We start from the raw sequence: 20,101 nt of genomic DNA on the forward strand, positions 1-20,101 counted from the left end.
GTCTGTTGATGGCGGCCTCTGCTGAATTAACATGAAAACAGCAGGCGCAAATGGCACTCGCAAGAGAAATTTGAGATCTGAAAATGCATACACTGTGGCCACTGGCGGATTTACAAAAACTGCAAAAAAAAAAAAAAAGTAGCTCCTTGGATGTATTTGGTGATCTCCAGGAATGGGGTTTGTAATGAACATTACATAAACAGAATGAGCCTTGGTTGACATTATGCTACCTGTTAAAAATAATGTTAAGTTATTAACTGTGATAAGCTTTGGACATTTTTATTTTATATGGATTAATTTGACAAACATGCATGGGACAACATCTAGTCTGGGTATGTTGTTAATATTTTTGTATGTTCTGCAATTTGTGCAATATTTTTCAACTGCACAACTCAAACTCACATGCGGCTCATGGGCTTTTCTGCATCTACATACTGTTCTGAGACTTACTTTCACAGAAATTAATAGTTTCATTAGAAAAAAGCTAGCATGGAATGCACTCTAAGGACACTATCATACACCCACCACGATAAGGCGCAAGATGTGTTTGGTGCAATTTGTTGCTATTTTCAGACCAGCCCAACCCTAATTTTCATGTTTTGCAACATTGTTGTTTAAATACCAAATCCATTTGTGCCATGCGTGTGCTGGTCTATGAAGGAGGTATGTTAAGGCGCATTGTTGTGTTGCTATTTTGATGAACTGAAATAGACTATGCCATTGACCAAGTAAAACCTGGCCTAAAGTCCAGCGCAGAGCGTTTTAGTTATGCACCTTTGCAGGTCCAAAACATATACACATTGCTTACACACACAGGATGTACAGCAATACACAAATATCTTTACATATGAAAACAATTAAAAGATTAAAATGTTACAAAACAAAATTATTTTCTACATGAATCCAATAAAAAAATTATTCATGACAATTTGCATTTGTATAATGTTATTATTAGTTGTAGTATTTATTATATGCATATTTATATTTTAATAAAAATAATTTTTATATTTGTCCACTTGTCGTTTTTTTTTTTTTTTGCATGTTAGACCATTTGCCGGGGTGCAGTGTTTATTTGTTTTTGTCCTTAAAATAGCTAAAGTGTATACGGACACGCCCTTAATGCTTTTGCGCCATGTGCTTTAGACTTTGCGCCTAAATTTTTAAAATAGAGCGCCCAAGTTTATTGTATCCCAAAATGGATTTATTAAATTATTGGTAATGTTATCATTTTAAAAGTGTAACTAAATTAATTCATTTTATTTCAAACTGTTCTATTGTGTAGCTTATTTGACAAGAATATTAATAAAAGATATATAAAATAAATTGTAATGTTTATATTTTCATTTGATTATATTTTAAATGAATGATAAAATTATATTTTTAATTTTTACATTTGTTTTGTTGATTTTATTAGGGCACATTTTATTATTTGCACCTACAGTAAATGTTTCCGCAGAGGTTAATGACTACAATTGCAATTTCTACTTTTGAAGGTTTTCTGAGGTTACTGAATTCAAAACCTGGATCCCTTGTTGAACTACAGTAACACCCTCATGTTCAGGCATCCAAGTTTTTCTTTTCTTCTTTTTTTTTTTGTATAGCCCTTTTGAATTTTTTTTTATTGTAGTATAAATACACCTTCATATTAAAAACTACATTATTGGTTAAAAAGCAACATTTAGTGAATATTATAACCACAGGGGAACATCTGTGACCTAAGGTTTTAGTAAACGTCTGGTATTCTGCATTCTGGTAAGCGGATAAAATCATATTAGGTACTTTAAATCTAAAATCTCTGGGGTGAGACTGTTTAGATAACATTGGGGAAGGAGAGTAAAGGTAATGTTTGTGAAAATTTGGTTCCACTAGCATCTGTGCACACAAATAATCCCTCATTCATACCTACAGATTAAATTTCCTATGAGGATTTTAAATAAAAGTAAACAAAAAAATATCCATTTAACTTTTAATCTTAAAGCTGAAAAACGTCTCAACTGTTTGCCTTCTTTAGTGTGTGAGATGTCTTTGTTATCAGGGTAAATCTAGAGAGAGAAGTCTTTTATCCCCTCCAAACAGCCTCAGCAAAATGCTGATGGAGACGGAGGAGAGGAAGAACCAGTAAAGTCCCATGGGTGGAGATGTGTGTGTTTTGAATGTCAGTGTTTGTGTGTGTGAGAGAGAAAGTGGTGTGATAACAGCGCTGTGTAACTCAGCACTTCTGTGATGTTTCGGTATCTAAGGGACCAAAAGCAGCGAATTCCAGGCAGACAAACAGATCAAGAGATAGCATGCAGGCCTGAGACAAAAACAAGGAGAGAAAGAAAGACTGTGAAACAAACGGTAGATGAGAATGGTAAATGGTAGATGTGTATATTTATAACCAAAAAAGCATTTCTTAACCCATTTCTTGAATTACCTGCAACTAATTACCATCATTGACAATCACAGAATTATCTAATCAGCACAAGAACAAACCCCTATAATAAATCAAGATAACACTATAGTTTAAATAACAATTCACACCATTTACTACTGGCTTATTACTTGCGTACACTGAAAAAAGTGTATGCAGAAGTGTTGCAAACAATTTATTTGTGTTGAATTTAAACAAACAAATTAAATTTAACAATGTTCAACTTAATTTGTTTGTTTAAATTCAGTCCAAAAAATTGTTTACAATCACTTAACATAAAAAAATTGAGTAAATCCAAGGAATCATCTATGAATAATTTTTTTCAGTGTATAATTAAGATATGAACTGTTTATTAGCAATTATAAAGTATGAGATTAAAGTATAGTATAAGATTTTACATCCATAATCTTACCCAAAACATAAACCCAACTGCTACCCCATATATACGGTAAACTATTCATAAGCAGCTAATTAGTAGTGCATTGACCTAAAAGTCTTGGTTTATGTTTTGTTAATATAGTATTAGTAATAATTGTATATTAAAATTAAGTGTGACCGAAATCAAGTATGTCCTACACAATTATTTTTCTATCTTTAGCATCCCTCCACCAACTCATCTTTGAATTCATGAGTTTGCATTGATGCCACTACAGATGTATAGTAACAAAGTAGAACTACTTCACTACTGTACTTAAGTACTAAAAGGCTGTATCTGTACTCGACTGGAGTACTGTTTTTTCTCCTACTCCCACTTTTACTTTAGTACTTTTTTTCGATAAGTTTAATACTTTTACTCTGATAGATTATGTGCTGCATCGTTACTCGTTAATAGGGGTGTCAAAATGATTGATATTGTTTCAGTAATAGATCATAACCGGTTATTACGTACTGATGTCATTTATCTCCTATGCATGACGTAGGAGAGGGTGAGTAAATAACGCTCTTACTTCAATGAAGGCAGTACAGCACACGAGCCACTATTTCACTACTACCGAGAAATGCTGTAAAACTCCATCTTTACCCCTCTCTCTCTCTCTCTCTCTCTCACTTTGGACATTTGACCCACTGGCCTGTTTGTGAGGTAACTTTTCCTCTCCTCTTGGCTTTTAAATTGATACTTGTTGATCAGGACATCAGCGTGTCTGAGACGCGAGTTTTTTCCATTATGTCTATTATGGATAACCTGTGATAACCCCGTGTTATGCGCATACAGACTGTAACCGCGGCTGTTCTTCCCACCATCGGTGAACAGCGCTTTCATTTCTAAAGCGTATCGCAGCCCTTTCTGTTGAGCAGGTGAAGACAATAACCAATCATTGGGGTGTAAGACCTCGCCTGTCAGCACTCAAAAAGCAAGCGGGATAATATTTTCATTAGTTTATTTGCTACAAATGCTCATGCTGTCTTCTGTGCATGTATTGGAGTTTTGTTTGATACATTCAGAAAGAGTGTTTCTTTGAGCAGATCCAATTAAGGGTACAGTTCATATATCTTACTGCTGTAATAAAGAACAAATTTGTATTACAAATAATATATAAATAATAATATATTTATAGATTTCAATAAAAAAAATATATTGTGTTATAAAGAAAAAATCTAATTATGTATGGAAAACATCGTCAATGCACCGAGATATCGAATTGAACTGAATCGATGGCATGATAATCGTAACCGAACCAAAACGTGAGACCAGTGAATATTCACACCCCTACCTGTTACAATTATAGACCTTTTTCTTGGCTACTGCATGGAGAGCGCCTAGCAACCAGCGTCTTCCAGTAGAATGTTTAGAACTTCCGTTTACAGCGTTTACAACCGGTAATTTGCGATCCGAAAATGGTTTCAATTGCCTTTTGAGTAGATAGGGAGTGTTTCTGTGACACATAACTTTAAAAGGTGTGTGTTAAAGCTGTTATCATCTTTCAGATCTGTGGTTCAAGCACGAGAAAAAAACGTTATCGTAAGTTATGTTTCTTTTCGTTCTGCTTAATCACGTGCCCCCAAAAAAGATATTTAAAATTAATAAAACAATATGATGTCTTTTGACTGCTTTCTTTAATAACTAGAGTACATAATACTACAATTATATGCCTCATTTTCTATTTAATTATGAGATTTAAATGCATTTTAGACACAATTTTTAGCTGAATTAGCATAGTCATTATAATTACACTTTTTGATTTACCAAAACTATTTACTAAAGATTTAGAATAAAGAAATATGAAAAATACTTATTGTAAAAAATACAAGTATATTACATCATACAATATATCATTAGAAACGTTTACATATGAATCCGTTTTAAATTAAAACCAAGCCAATTGCCATTTATTAGACAAATTATACATAACAAACTTGCCAGCATATTCAACTTCCTCAGTCAGAATTTGACCATTTGAATAGAAATAATGATAATAGTGTAGAGCTTTACAATTTTTCTAGCTATCTTGTAAAATAGTACATTTGAAAATTCGTAAATAACAAAAATAGTACTCAAATCAATATATGCCGCTTTTGGGGCTTCACACCTTTTTATTGCTCTTTCTTTGTTTCAAGAATATGGTTCAAAATTTAGTATAAAAGTTAGTTGTAATCTGTTTTCTCTATTTAAAACCAATACAGCAGTGAAACATGACATCATTTATGTCAGACTGTATGTTTTTTAGCAGCTGGATGTTGGACTTCTGCTCTGTCTTAACGCCTTTTCGATGGGTTATTTTCACTTATTACTCTATGATGGCTTAACAGTCAAAATAGGACAAATTAACTCATGTTTGGGACAAATTCTCGACCTTTGTCAGTGATGGGTCTTTCAAACCACCTGAACCCCACCCCTGACTACAGGCCTGCATAATAATTTGCTCTTTAAATGAATCTGCCCCTACAGTCTCAGAAGTAATAGTATAAAAGTTGTCACATGTGTACCTAAATTGTCCATATTAGTACCTTAAATGAAAATATTATTACCTAGAGATGAAATATTGCTACCGAAACTGTACTTTGAAGATATCAACTCATTGACAGTTTTTGCACATTTATTTCTAAAAGCATAACTGCTCTGTGACATACTGGCTTGGTAAAATTATTCAGTGAAAAAAAAATCTAATGTCACAATTCAAATAAAAAACAGTTGTATTTTTTCAGGTTGTGTTGTCATCATTGTTGCAACAAACTGTAGGCTCATTCTCAAATCGTCCCCCATATACATGTAGATTGTATAAATAGATTGTGAATTATGTAGCCAAAGCTACGTATCACTGCATTTCGTCTTTAAAACGAATGCTACAGGGTGGAATGACAACGTTTCTTTCTGCGCTTACCTGCTGACCGCTGTCCTCTATATAGATGGCTTTTTCCACTGTTACTAGTTTGTCTGGTAGCTCAGCGAAGCAGAGAGGAGTTGATGACAACGACAGGGTTTGAGTCTGGTGAAGAACGGTTCCAGAAAGCGGGTATAATACAAAAACAGAGGCCAAAAAATATAATAAACAAGTAAATAACAGAGTGTGGCGAAGCAGTGGCGCAGTAGGTAGTGCTGTCGCCTCACAGCAAGAGGGCCGCTGGTTCGATCCTCTGTCGGTGTGTTTTAAAACACTTTTTGGGTTTAGGGAAGGAGGAGGGTGAGTCAGTCTGTGATTCTGTCAGTCAGTTGACTGTGGCCTCTGGTGGATTTAGGCGAGAAGGGCAGGTGTTAATGTCACTCGCGAGGGAAATGTGAGATCTCAAAAAGCATACACAGCGGCCTCTGGTGGATTCGCGAAAACAAAAAACGCAAAAATAACGTAGCTCCTGGGACTTATTTGCCGCTCTCCAGAAATGGATACAGCAGTACGTTTTCAGAATGAGCCTGGGTTGCACTAATATGTAGGTCATATTAATTTATTATGCATTGGTTGTAGTTTTGAATGGCAGAACAAAGTCACCTTTCCATCTGAAATAAATGCATGCTTAATTTGTAAATGTGAATCATTTGCTGTGTGATTATTCTTTAAATATGTAAATAACTCACCAACCTTTGATGTTCCTTCTCTCTCTTATCTACAAGCATTGCAGCTTTCCAGGAATACAATCTCTGGCATCCTTACTTAACACTCTGTGCAGTATTAAGGACAGATGAGTCACTGAACTATATAGGACGTTCTGTCCCTGCATCAATAAATGTTTTGTGATAATTGGCCAATGATAATCAGAAATGGGCAAAATGGCTTGTATGGAAAATCTGAGAGCTGTTAGTTTTGTTATCCTGCTGCACATCTAAAGTGACTGTTATTATAGTTTTATGTCAAATCGTTCAGAAGTTACAAGCAAAATAATTTTTTTAGGTGGCACATGTTTGTTCAGAATACGCTGACGTAATACAGACATAAACGGTGCTACTCAATATCCTTCCTCATTTCCTCTCCTCTGTTCTTCATCCTATGACCCAGAAACCGATTGAGCCCAGCCATCTTGTAGGACATCTCAATTCTCTAATTGCACTGCAAGGCTAGAGAAGGGTTCCTGCGTAGGCATGAGCGAGTATACACAGGTGGATCCTTTGCAAAAGTGTTTTATTAACTAAATGTGAAGTGGATTTATATACTTCTCCTTTACATCTGCTAGCTAAAAAATCGCCAACTACAGCAGAACATTCAGTAACACTTAAAAATTGGGAGAGGTAATGAGGAAATAAGCCTCAATAGCCTCAAATCTGATTTAGCTACCCTATGTTACAGTATTTGGAGAGTCAATAGGATTTCAGCATTCCCGTTTAGGTCACACGTTACAATAAGGTTCATTAGTTAATGTTAATTAATGCATTTACTAACATGAACAAATAATGAACAACACATCTACTACTGTGTTTGTTCATGTTAGTTAATGAAAATACAGTAGTTCATTGTTAGTTCATGTTAACTCAGTGCATTAACTAATGTTAACAAGCATGGACTTGGATGTCAATAATGCATTAGTAAATGTTTGATTATGATTAATAAATGCTGTACATGTGTTGTTCATGATTATTTCATGTTAGTAAATGCATTAACTACTGAACCTTATTGTAAAGTGTTACCCACATTTATTTAAATGATTTATATGTAAATAAATTTTAGTCATCCCAGAGCAATTTACAGTTGTAAAAGAAAGTTAAAGTTTTGCAGGATTTCTCTCTTCCTGTTTGTTGTCCCAGAATTTATCATCACTATTAAAATGTCTTTGAAAAAGATCTGTACTTTGTCATCAGAGAGCATCAGATGACAAAACAGACACTTGCTATATTGGGCATTATGACACAGCTGTTACTTTTTGATACATTTATTGCTCGTCTGTAGAAATGGTTCAATCAGACAATAAATCAGTTTCTTCCTCTGCAGAAAAGGCTGAGATTAAGGCCTCTCTTGAAGTCAGTTCTTACCCTTCTGTTTTCCTATAATACAATACATTACAATACAATACAATACAATACAATACAATACAATACAATACAATACAATACAACACAACACAACACAACACAACACAACACAACACAAAATACAATACAACACAACACAACACAATACAATACAATCTTGTGTTGTTTTAATTATAATATTTAGACTTGAAGTTAAGTACAATGTGAATACGTATTTGTTTTTCTTCAAAATGTCTAAAAAGCTCAATAACTGTTATATTTTTAGCTGTTCTTATATTATGCCTAATGGTTTGAAGACTGATCACATTCAGAGAAACAAGTGATTTTAACTAGTAAAAGAAAATATATTGTGTCTATGTTAATGATGTCATACATTTTTGATTTTTCGGTTTGATTTTATAAAAACAGGGAAACACCTTTAATGTTGTCTTTTATTAGACTGCGCAAAACAGCATTTTTTAACACTAAAATTTATTTAGTATAATAAATGAGAAATGCTTCTTCCAACCCATGCTCATTCTGAAAGCGTAGCCCTATATACATTTCTGTAGAGTACAAAATACATGCCAGGAGGTAAGTTTTTTTTTTTTTTTTTTTTTTTTTTTTTTCACGAATACAGCGTTGTAATACGGCTGCTGTGTATGCTTTTTGATATCTCAAATTACTCTCCCGAGTGCCATTCAACCCTGCTCTTTTTGCGTAAATCTACCAGAGGCCGATGTCGACTAACTAACTAACTGACTGTATGAGTGACTGATTAAGTGATCGACTGACCCACCCTCCCTCTTCCCTAAAACCAACCAATAGTGTTTTCAAAAGCACCGGTTGCCCCCCCCCCCCCCCCCCCCCCCAACCCACTTCCCTGAACTCAACTGACAATGTTTCCAAAAAAAATACAGAAAAAGAATATTCTCCTGATTTTTAGATTTTAACACATTCTCACCCTTTTATTGACTTGTTTATTTTATTTTATTTTTTTGCTTCTGTTTTTGTCTCACCCGCTTTCAGATCGTGTTCGTTATAAAAACGAAATGCAGCCATATGTAGCTTTTTCTACATAATTTGCGATCTCCAGAAATGTACATGCAGTGGGGCTTAGTTTTCAGAATGAGTCTATGTTGACTTCTTTCAAACGTGATCACAAGCAGAAGAACCGGAAGCTGTTGACCGTGGCATAATAAAAGCTCTGCTGCACAGCATTCTTGTTTCACTTTCAGACTTACTCTGCTTCATATTACTATAATAATAAGTTTTGAATACTTCAGCTCATCCATGAACATGATTTTCCTGCGCGATGAAATGAAAACGACAACTCCCATAATTCCACACTCAGTCATGGCATTTTTAAATTATGTCTTTGTTTGTTGTGAATACATGCCCTCTAGTGGCAAAATGGCATGTTGTGCCTTTAACTATAGGTGTCACTGGACTTATGGAAGTAGCATATAAATTAGATGTCTTCTAAATTAATTAATTTATTAATAAATGTTAAAAAGATAACTATATTGTCGCTTTACATATCAGCCAGACTTCTCGTCTTCTTAGCCAACATGTTGCAAGGTGAACACATTCACTTAATTGATTGTACCCAACAAAAGCATTCATTCTCTGTTATGTCTGTCATTAGTAATTTGTCAGCCTCTTCAGATTATTTGAGTAATTTCTCAGCACTTTAGCCAATAAAAGGAAAGGCCTTTTTGGGGGGGAGAATACATATTCAGGGACCAAGTTCTCCTTGAAATCATATAGTTTTGGAAAATGTGTTTCTATAACACAACTGTTAGAGCGTGAGACTGGCAATGCCAAGGTCACCGTTTCGAATGCCAGGGAACACTTGTATTGATAAAATGTATACCTTGAAGTCACTTTGGATAAAAACGTCTGCCAAAAGCTTGAATCTAAATTAAGGTGAATGGAGACAGGCTGTTAGAGAAGCTTGGTTTTCAGAATCCTCCCACCCTCCTTTTTCATAGACTTCTAAGCCAGGGATAATAAAAAAAGGCGATGGAATATCTTTGTTTAAAAGCATTAGCAATGTGCTCACTCAAGCATGACACAAGCTGGATTGAGGAGTGTGAAAATGACGGGAAAGCCAGACTATTGCAAGTCTGGTCAGCAATACAGAGGGAGATTAATCTTCACAATAGTGCGACGCGTTAGATCGTTCGTGGGAGTGTGGATGTAATTTGTCGAGATTGTGCAGGGTCTTAGCAGTAAAGTGGGTTTAGACGAGAAGTTCACATCTGTCTAATCGAGTACAAGCATGACTAAATGCCACTTGTAAACACTGCCATAGTGCTGGGCTATTAATAGATGTAGGATGTTCTCAAACAGTCTAAAACTATCCTCCATTTTTTTCTGAATGTCAACCATCCCCAAGTTATGCTTTCTGTTTCTTTAATTAAAGCATTTGACAGGCATTATGTGAAGGCATTATAGCTCTGCACGACGCCAAGCCAGTTTTAAGTGAGATTTGTGAATGTCTTTAGTGATACAGGCTCTATACAAACAGTAAAAAAAGAAAGTTGTTATGGAAATGATACGAAGCATTATGATAGAGAGAGACAGTGGGAGAGAAAATTATTCTCTATAGACTGTGACAGCTTTGGGCTTGTGCAGTTATTTTTCAGGCTGATTCCAGTTGAAAAGCAGAAATTAAACTCTTTATAGTCACGCTCTTATCATTGCTTGTGGTTGACTAATGATTCAAGTTTTGTTACTGGAAAGTTAAAGACTTGGGAATGGGTTTGTAAAATCCATCTGTATTTGTGTGTGTATGGTTTTTATCACTTTTAAATGCTTATATAATAGTCCTGTCATTTTCTTGTGTGCTTATACAGCGGGGGGAAATAAGTATTTTTTCATTTTTCTCAGAAAACATATTTCTAAAGGTGCTGTTGACTTGAAATTTTCACCAGATGTTGACAACAACCAAAATAATAATAAATGAAAAGAAAACAAATCTAATTAGTTTACAAATTAAGTTATGTGCAATAAAAGGAAATGACACAGTTAAAAAGTATTGAACACATGAAGAAAAAGAGGTGTAGAAATGCAGTGAAAGCCCAGACAGCAGCTGAAATCTCTCAGAAGTTATTCAGCAACCCTCTGCCCTTCCTCATTGTAAATAAATATTAGCTGCTAGTGTACAACCTCTACATTAGCAGGAGGATGGAGATGTAATCAAGGTGGACATTTTAGCAAGACAATGATCCAAAACACAGCAAAAGAAACTCAAATGCTAAATTGAAAAAAGAAAATCAAGCTGTAGAATGGCCCAGCCAATCACCTGACTTGAATCCTATAGAAAATCCAAAGTAAAGATCAGATTTGATAGACATAATACACAGAACCATCAAGATTTTTACACTCTGTTAAATCACACCTGAGCAGTATACATATGAGAGACGTCTTTAAGCTGCCTCCTTTGTGGTTCTAACATTCATTCATTCTGTCATTTTTTTTCGACTTAGTCCCTTTATTAATCTGGGGTCTCCACAGCGGAATGAACCGCCATGATTCTAACATCATATACAAAAAATATTTTGGAAATCAACTTTTGAACTTCAAAATTGTGATCAATGCAAGTGGCTAAGAAAATCTCTAAAGGTGGGAATTATAATTCATATTGTATGTAAATCAGTTTAATCACCGACTTGAATAAATAAAAAATAAAAATGAAGTATAATTTAGTTTAGTTGATAGTCAAAATATTGCTAAAAAAAGGTGTTTTTCTTCTGGAGTGCCAATTAAATAATATTAATAATAACAATAAAAAGCAGTGGCACAGTAGGTAATGCTGTGGCCTCACAGCAAGAAGGTCGCTTGTTCGATCCTCGGCTCAGTTGGCGTTTCTGTGTGGAGTTTGCATGTTCTCCCTGCCTTCGCGTGGGTTTCCTCTGGGTGCTCCGGATTCCCCCACAGTCCAAAGACATGCGGTAGAGGTGAATTGGGTAGGCTAAATTGTCCATAGTGTGTGTGAATGAGTGTTTGTGGATGTTTCCCAGAGATGGGTTGCGGCTGGAAAATGTGCTGGATGAGTTGGCGGTTCATTCCGCTGGGGCGACCCCAGATTAATAAAGCGACTAAGCCGACAAGTAAATGAATGAATGAATAATAACTCCTTACATTTTGTCATGCTCAATGCACTTTACTCAAAGAGGTGGGGGGTGGGTGGGGGGCTGATTGGTGGAGAGAAGACAATTATGACATAAGGATGGTTAGGAGGCCATGATGGCCAGGATGCTGGGGTTAAACCCATACTTTTTTTTTTTTTGAAGGACATCTTGGAATGTTTAAAGACCACAATGAGTCAGGACCTCGGCTAAACATCCAAAAGACGTCGCTTACTAAGCAGTATAGAGTCTATAAAGAGCTATAAAGACCCACACAGATCACAGGTTGAGCACCTCCTGCTGGTCTCACTAACACCACTTACAGCAGCAACCTAGCTTTCCCATTTGGTCTCCCATCCAGGTACTGACCAGGCACAGCCCTGCTTAGCTTCAGTCGGCGACCATTTGAGAGTTGCAGAGAGCTAGCTGCCGATGATTTGCTTTAATGTTAGCTGATTAGTTACTCTCTTGGAATTAATTTTTTGTTTCATGTATATTAGGCTTGGGCAGGATCCAAATTTTGATACCGTTCAACCTCCTCCCTATTTTACTTCGGTATCCAGTATTATCGTGCATAATAAAAAAAATTATGACGTAAGACTCAGACAGCGTCACCAAACTGTTGGCTCGTGCCTAAACCATTCAGAAACTGAATACTGTATACTGTATGCAACCTTAGGTTTGCAGTCACCTGTTTGTCTTGTTCTTATTAGAGATCTACGCGGGACGCTCTCTCTCATTCACATTCACACAAACACACACACGCACTCGTACGCCCACACACACACACAGAGACAGCAAAAGCAACGCACAGCACCACATTTCTCTCTCATTCACACACACACATATAGAGAACACCAAGCGACACAGAGCTTCACGCTCTCTCTCATTCATACACACGCACACACACATACACACAGCATTCACGCGGAGCGATACTGTTAGACAGCGCGCCCACTTCTTTTTAGATTAGTTCAAATTAGCTCCTGCGCTTTATTCGGAAATTTATTCCCGCACCACAAGAGATCTGGTTGGCTCCCACAATACAGCAGCAAGAATGCAGACCTCTAGTTATTATTTACCACGTCTCCCTTCTCGTTTGGTCGAAACCGGAAATTCTGCCAAACTGCAGGTCACTTGGTGCGTGACTGGCCTTACCTCACCTCTCTCTCCACACTGTCCCGTGATGACAGTCACGCATACGCATTTGTAGGCATTAAATAAATAATATTTATTGTTTAATACTTGTCTCCTATTTAAGTGCATTGTTTTTTATGACGGTATAACGGTATTGAAATTGACACTGTTGCTATTTTTAGATCCCGCGGTATACCATATTACCGTATTACCGCCCAAGACTAATGTATATAATAAAGTGAGTGAGTATTTTGAGCACTTTCGGTTGGTTTTAAGATTGCTGAAGTTTTGCATCATCACACTCTGAAAAAAAACTGACTTGGATAAAACAAAGGAAATACAAGTTTTTTTGTTGTTTTTTTTTCAAGGCAAGAGAAGTTAAAAGAAGAGCCATAATGAGGAAAGGACTTGTATGCCCAGTGTGTTGTATGAAATCACAGGAAGCTCAGGTCTGAATCCCTAGAGTGAGGTTAGACAACCTGGTACTCATTTATTCCCTCCGGCATTCATTTATTTGCTCTCTTTCTTTGATTCTGCAGTCTTTCTCTCTCCATCTCTGTCTCTCTCGCTTCTGCCAGCTTGTTTTCTCTCTCTTTTTCTCTCTCTGACTCAGGCATGAATAATTCAAAATGACTGGGCAAATTCACCTGGCGTCTCAATTATCACTTATGTTTTCCTATGGTGTCGTTTCTGCTCTTGCTTTCTCTAGCAGTGCTTCTTCTGGGGCGATTCAACGGTCTCTGTTCCCTGACCCCCTCATATCATCCCATGCTGCTTCAGTAAAGATGAACAGCACTTTACTTTCTCGTCTATTTAAACTCTGACAGCGTCTGGTCTCTTCATCCCACGCATCTCTGGACGCCCACGCCAGCACTCTCAAACTCAAGAGTGGAAAATAAACAAGCACGCTATAAACTACAGACGGACCGATTCAGAGCAAGCAAACAGTCTTTGATGTCTGAAAACAGTAGTTTGAAAATAATGTAAAACTTTAGGGGTTTTTATATTATTTATTATATACTGAAAAGCTCGTCTGAAGCTTTTTATTTTAAGGATCTAAAGGTTAAACACTAGAAAAAAAGTCAATTACTGGTAATTAACATTTGTGCTGAGTAAGAGTTTTGCTATTAAAGAGTTGCAACAGTGGCTGTGAAAATGTCACATTTGGGATTTATCAGTATTTAGGAAGATTCTTTGAAACTGGAGCTTTGATTTAAAAACAGGCTATGAGCTGCTAATCTAATACAGATAAATTGCGTACTGTGCTTTGGACCACAAAACCAGTCATAAGTGTCTTTTTTCTTTTTAAATTGAGATTTATTTATCACCTGAAATATTTGGTCAAGAACTCGAGATACAACTATTTAAATATTTGAAGTCTGAAGGTAAAAAAATCTAAATATTTAGAAAATCTTCTTTAAAATTGTGCAAATTAAATGTTTATTAATGCATTTTGCTGATAAAAATCTAGTTTTTATATATTTACATTAGAAAACACATTTAAAAAATCTTCACGGATCTTTAGATAATATTCTAATGATTTGTGACATAAAATAAAAGTCTGTTATTTTCACCCACACAATGTATTTTTAACTATTGGCATTATTAATAAGCAGCTTATTAGTCATTTATTAAGCTTGTAGTGTTAGTTCATGGTTTGCTTATATCTTGAATTGTGATTTAAGCTGAAGGGTTATCTTTGTTTTTCCTACTATGAAAGTCAACAGGTTAGATTTTTTAGCTTTTCTTCAAAATATCTTCTTTTGTGTTCAACAGAAGAAAGAATCTCATGAAAATTTGGAACCAATTGTGGAAGAGTAAAAAGTGAATATATTTTTATTTTGGGATGAACTTTAAGAAAGGGACATTTTTCTGCAACATTTTAACTTCACTTTCCCTTTGTTAAATTGTTTTATTTCTCGATGGGATTTGGTTTGTTATAGTTATAAATGGGTTCAAATCTTAAAAAGATACCACACAATATCACATTGAGCATCTAATTGGGCATCATTAGATTTCTGATGCTCATGGTACCTCAATAGTGAGACTGTCAAGTATTGTAATAATTCACCTTTGATCCTGACATGAATTCCAGATATTTTGCAGGCATTGTGTGACCATAATCTGTATGCTGTCTATTGAACTGTTTGCAAAAAGCTTGTGGTTTCATAAACAATATCCCCTCCATCTCCTTGTTAACAGAACTATTACATAAGCTGTCATAAACGTAATGTGAATAGAGTGTCCAAGTGAGTCACGAAACAGGAACAGAGAGTCTCTCCTGCGAGGTCGCCATGACAGAACAGAGAAACAGCTGCCAAGACCCTGCAATTTAATACTGCCTTTTACTCCGCAAGCGTAAAGGCTATTAAATGATTTCCAGTTTGAGGAATTAATCTTATGTTGCACAACATTTGACAGCTGCCTCATCTTTTTTTTTTTGATGCTTTCACGGGCTCAGATTTTTGTTTTTAAAGTGAGTTTCATCCCAAACATGCGACTTAAATGGAAATCGAGGTATTTTACATGAAAAGGTTCAATGCTTGAGTTCAAAGATTGGTACACAACCAATTACTGAATCTGTGGGTGAAAGAAAGCCAATTTTCTGTCAAAAGATGACTCAAGATTACAAAACAAAGACACAGGATGTCAATTTTTTTTTTGTTGTTGTTCTATCCAAATGTAGGGCTTAGGGTTTTTGTCCTGCCCCAGGGTTGATTATGATAAAATTATAAAAATGTGCTGATTTCCATGCAGCATAAAAATAAGTTTTTCCAAAATTGTTATTTTATACAGTAGTGCAAATTGAAGACAAGGTTGTCAAGCATGATTTTCTTGGATATTGACATAATTTTACTCTTGATGTAATCTATTGTATGGCTTTATGGCATCTCCCTAAACAATGTTTCCTCTGTTACCATATTAGAAGAACATTATGGACTTTCTTGTCATATTAATCCCCAAAGAAGAAGAAAAAAAATCAGTTTGGAACAGAATGAGGGTGAGTATATTTAATAGATTGAGTCAAATATACCTCTAATAAACATTATATAAGGCTGTACTGAATGGTGGTACATTTAATTGTGAAGAGTTGAATCAAAGTTCTATTTAAATAAACAAAAGATGCATTAAATACCTTTAGCCATATACATTTTTAATAAAGTCGTAGTTTTTAAAGGAATGGTTCACCCAACCATGATAAATTACTAACTTTTTACTGACCCTCAAGTGGTTTCAAATCTTTATAAGTTTCTTTATCCTGTTGAACACTAAGCAGGCACACAAACAAACAACCACACAATATACATCTGATGCTTTAATTTTCATGGATACTGTCTTGCAAAATTATTTCTATACTTATGCATGCATCTTTAGCATCAGAAAATATGCTCTGTACTTTGTGTAAAGAGTGGTGGTGACCTATGAACTAGTTTATAACAAAACAGATTGTTTTCTTTATTATTTTTAGTTGTGAAATCATTTTAAGAAAATAATTCATTTAAATATGCAGTGATGGAATTAGATAAAACAGAGAAAATTAGATTGAGTAATATAAAAATAAAATAATAATAATTTTAAAAAAGTACAAAGTTTTTAAGACTGTTGGGCTAAATCACTAAACCCGCCCCTGCTTAAGATAACTAAACAAAGGCAGGATGTCAATTTTGAGCTGGAGAATCTCTTTAAAGCGAGATGCTTTCTTTAATTGTGCTCCTTTTGCCCTTCACATGTCGCGCCTGATATCTGATCACCTCTCAGATCCATTAGAGAACAGTTTCTGTCAGAGCCTATTAAAGAAAGAGCAGCCACTGCCAAACACACGCACCAGCAGGACCAATGCATATAGATTCTAATACCAGATATCCTGATTCGATTGAAAAAATGCAAATAAGTCCCCTGATGCTTAGAGCTAAAGAAGAGCGCGTGGGTGAGAGAAAGCTGCTGCCACGTTTGCGGGAACCGAGAGAAAGAGAGAGAGAGATTTTCTCAAGGGCTTTTACTGGATGATTCTCAGTCACTTCCTGTTACCTGTGCATGAAGCCTTTGCAGACATGATGAGGTGATCGGGTCTGTCAAGCCTCCGCACTCTCCTGTCTTGTCTGCTCACCACCAGCCAGAGTGTGTGTAAATCATTACATCACTTCACATCCGGTGTCAGACGTGGACACACACTGAGGACACTGTTCTGTCTGTGTCCTCAGAGCACCCATCGGCTTTTGGTCTGCATGTGTGAGATATGTCAAACTTTTTTTGAACCGGTTATTTTTGGTTGCTGAATATTTGGAAGGCTCTTTTGGATTAAACAAGAAATTTAGTTCTTGTGTTGGATCTTGTACAACATAAATATTTCAGACCAATTTATCTAGTTTTTTAAGAAGTTCAATGATCTTCTGGGAATTGATCATCCATTTGGTCCTCTAATGTGTTTGGTCAGACCTACAATTTCTGTATTGATATTCTGCATGTTATATCATTGATAGGATGGACAAAAAAACTTATGTGACCATGGACCACAAAGCCAGACATAAGTGTAATTTATTTGGAAATTGAGATGTAAACATCACTTGAAATCTTTATTAATAAGCTTTCCATTGATGTATATAGTTTTTTTATTACAGGACAACATTTGGCCAATATACAACTATCTGAAAATCTGAAATCTGATGGTTCAAAAGGGAAAAAAATTGAGAAATTCACCTGTAAAGTTGAACAAATGAAGTGCTTAGCAAAGTATATTACTAATTAAAAATGAAGTTTTGATATACACTCACAGGCCACTATATTAGGTACCCCTGCCCAACTGCTTGTTAAATCTGCAAACTTCTAATCAGCCAATCACATGGCAGCAACTCAATGCATTTAGACATGTAGACATGGACAAGACGATCTGCTGCAGTTCAAACCGAGCATCAGAATGGGGAAGAAAGGTGATTTAAGTGACTCTCAATGTGGCATGGTTGTTGGTGCCAGACGGGGTGGTCGGAGTATTTCAGAAACTGATGATCTACTATGATTGTGCATCTATGAAAGCACAACACATTGAACCTTGAGGCAGATTGGCTAAAGCAGCAGAAGATCACGCCATGTTCCACTCCTGTCAGCTAAGAACAGCTAAATTGAAAATAGAAGATTAGAAAAACGTTGTCTGATGAGTCAGAATTTGGCAACAACAACATGAAAGTATGGATTCATCCTGCCTTGTATCAACGGTTTAGCTGCTGGTGGTGGTGGTGTGATGGTGGGGGATATTTTCATGGCACACTTTGGGCACATTTGTACCAATTGACCATCGTGTCAACTCCACAGCCTACATGAGCATTGTTGCTGACCATGTCCATCCCTTTATGACCACAGTGTACCAATCTTCTGATGGCTATTTCCAGCAGGATAAAGCGTCATGTCAAAAAGCACGAATCATCTCAGACTGGTTTCTTGAACATGACATTTAGTTCGCTGTACTCAATTGGTCACCTCAGACTCCGGATCTTAATTCAATAGAGCACCTATGGGATGTGGTGGAATGGGAGATTCGCATCATGGATGTGCAGCTGACAAATCTGCAGCAACTACGTGATGCTATCATGTTAATATGGACCAAAATCTCTTCAAAAAAGATTAAGGCATTTCTGAAGGCAAAAGGGGGTCCAACCCAGTACTAGTAAGGTGTACATAATAAAGTGGCCAGTGAGTGTGCGTGTGAGTGTAATCTTTAATTAATATTCTAACGGTCTTTGTCATAAAAGAAAAATCGATCGTTTTGACCCAAACAATGTACTGTACTTTTGCCAATTGCCAAAAATTTACATGTGTAATATAAGACTTGTTTTGTGGTCCAGGGTCACTTATTGTAGGTATAAAATTGTAGACTGGATGTATACATTTCTATTAAATTGATTAATAACATTAAACGAAAGATCATTCATTTTTGTACTGAAATTCCTTATGTATGACTCATTTGACAAACACTATACATTGATTACACTTAAGTTTATTTCAGTTTAATTCAGTTTACTTCATTGTCACTGTACACTGAGCACATTGAATTCTTGTATATTGAATCTCAGCTTACACACACAAGCATGTAAGCACATGCACACACACACACACACACACACACACACACACACACACACACACACACTAAATATCTAAACAAACCAACTCTGAATAAATAACAAACCGCAGTTTACAAATATAAATGGATGTAAATCATCCCTTAAAACATTACTGTCAAGCTAGTGGCTTATTACCGGCTTGTTATAAAGATATTGGTTGTTTACTTGCAAAGTTCATAGTCTGCATGATCCCTAATAGCTCAAAACTTAACCACCTTAATAACTATTAATCAACAGCAAATCATACTTTGTTTATTAATAGTGAGATATGTACCTTAAAACAAAGCGTGACAAATATATTTTCTGCGCAATTTCCAAAGTTTGTGTTTTATACAGTGAAATGCAGTCTCAGTTAAAACCAAATACATTTTCAGCCTTTTCATTGAACAAAGCTGCATAATGGCTTCAGAATTATAGAGATGTGAAACTTCTTGTTGTTTCCCCAAGCAACTTTACTTTTTCATTATAGAAAGAAGAACACCATGAACACCGGCTTCTTTTTGTTCTCCTCTGAAGGGAAAAATGGTTTAGAACAACATCAGGGGGATGATGATTTATCTGGTGATGATGTTTCTGGTGATTTTTACCTTTAACATTATGTATTGCTATACACACACTTTAAAAAATCTCCCGTTAAATTAACATTAAGTCTACTGGCAACAATTATCCAGTAACTGCTGTATTTCATAAAACAGTAACATTACTTTAATACTAATTACAGTAGTATAACATTAATGGTAAAATGTAATACATAATTTTACTGTTGTTGTTTTTTTTACTGTAATACTAATTATAGCAGTGGTGCACATACAGCAAAACTGAAGACAGTATTTTACTGTACATTTTTACCATGCAGATCTACGGTATTTTAACATTACTTTCATTATTACTGTATAGTATTTTGCAGTTATTAAATGTTATTTAA

General features: G+C 35.6%; 1 protein-coding gene across 2 annotated transcripts in view; it reads left to right on the forward strand.

Annotated features, from left to right (window-relative positions):
• nlgn2b (neuroligin 2b) overlaps positions 1-20,101 on the forward strand; it is a 346,267-nt gene that overhangs the window by 132,697 nt on the left and 193,469 nt on the right. For both annotated transcript variants that reach the window (XM_073913415.1, XM_073913416.1), the window contains one exon: positions 6,841-6,941. The gene's annotated coding sequence lies outside the window, so the exon portion shown is untranslated. The remainder of the gene's footprint in view (positions 1-6,840; positions 6,942-20,101) is intronic.

Source organism: Danio rerio, chromosome 10, assembly GCF_049306965.1.
Source record: "Danio rerio strain Tuebingen ecotype United States chromosome 10, GRCz12tu, whole genome shotgun sequence".
Classification (NCBI taxonomy): domain Eukaryota; kingdom Metazoa; phylum Chordata; class Actinopteri; order Cypriniformes; family Danionidae; genus Danio; species Danio rerio.